Source organism: Triticum aestivum, chromosome 2A (assembly GCF_018294505.1).
Source record: "Triticum aestivum cultivar Chinese Spring chromosome 2A, IWGSC CS RefSeq v2.1, whole genome shotgun sequence".
NCBI lineage: Eukaryota > Viridiplantae > Streptophyta > Magnoliopsida > Poales > Poaceae > Triticum > Triticum aestivum.
This window is the reverse complement of record NC_057797.1, coordinates 21,648,335-21,649,778: the sequence shown is the minus strand read 5'-3', so window position 1 is coordinate 21,649,778 and position 1,444 is coordinate 21,648,335.

Genomic DNA, 1,444 nt, shown 5'->3' with positions numbered 1-1,444 from the left:
GCGTCGCCCCGTCCGCGCCCGCCCCGAACTGCCCTGCCCCGCCGGCCGCCACCTCACCCCCATCCCGCGCTCCACCACCGCCCGCCGCGTCGCCCCATCGGTCGTCTCCTCGCCCCGGCCCTGCCTGGCTCCGCCTCGCCCCGGCCCTGCCGCTCCGGTGAGACCTCCACCTTTTTTTCTGTTTTTAGATAGATAGATTGTTAGATATATAGATAGATAGATCGATAGATAGATCAATAGATAGATAGATTGTTAGATAGATAGATTGTTAGATATATAGATAGAGATAGATAAATTTTGTGTTCGATGAGATGAATCGATGATGATGATGAATAGACAATGATGATGAATATATTGTTGACATTGTTAGGTGTGAAGATGACCAAGGAAGAAGCGCGGAGGATGGGCATTACCTTGGAGAGGCCCGAGTATTTGGCGGTAAGTATAAAAGATTTTTCATTATGCTTTCATATATTATGCTTTCATATATTATGCTTTCATGTATTATGCTTTCATATATTATGCTTTCATATGTAGGTGTGTCCAAATTGGTGTTATGGAAAAGACGAGTCCTGGGCGGCATTGGTGGATCTTTGGTGTGATGAGGCTGGAGCCTGGGCGGCTATGAGAACCAAAAATAAGGCTAACCGAGGGACGGAGGGAGTACATGCTCAAGGAAACCGAAACCACTATCTCCACAAGGCAGTTAATGTATGACTAACCCCATTAAACATTCTTCTTCTTCTATTTACCATCACTTTCTTATGTATGAGTAACCTCTGTTTGGTGGTGCAGGAGGAGAAACTGAAGCGGCCGCTCTCAGACATGCAGGCGTGGGAGATCGCCCATACGCGGAAGGACTCCAAGCCTGGCGCGCCCGAGTACTACGGCAAGAAGACCGCGGGGAGGAAGAAGGCCTACTCCGATGCGTATCTGAAGTTACATCCTGACGTCTTGGCGGTGACGACCTCCGTGGTGCTCGATGATCCTTGTGTGTGGTGATGATGCTGGAGATGACTTGTGTGTGGTGATGATCATTTAGATGACTTGTGTGCTTCTCTATATGCTTATGCTTATGTTGGTTGTGATGATGTTCATTTAGAGACTTGTGTGTGATGATGCTTATGCATATATTGTTGTGATGGTGCCGGATGATATGCTGTTGTGTTTTATATGTCTATCCCATCATATATGTGTTGTTATTTGAATTGAATTGATTTGAAAACAAACAGGAAAAAGAAAAAAAAGCAAATGCAAACTATGCCGACGGCCTAGCCGTCGGCATAGGGCTAGCGTGAGCTCCCAGTAGCTGACACGTGGAGCCTATGCCGACGGCTTAGCCGTCGGCTTAGTTTAAAAACTGTGCCGACGGCCGGGCCGTCGGCATAGGTGCCCACGTGTCAGCTACTGGGAGCTCTGTATGAAGGGCTATGCCGACGGCCTG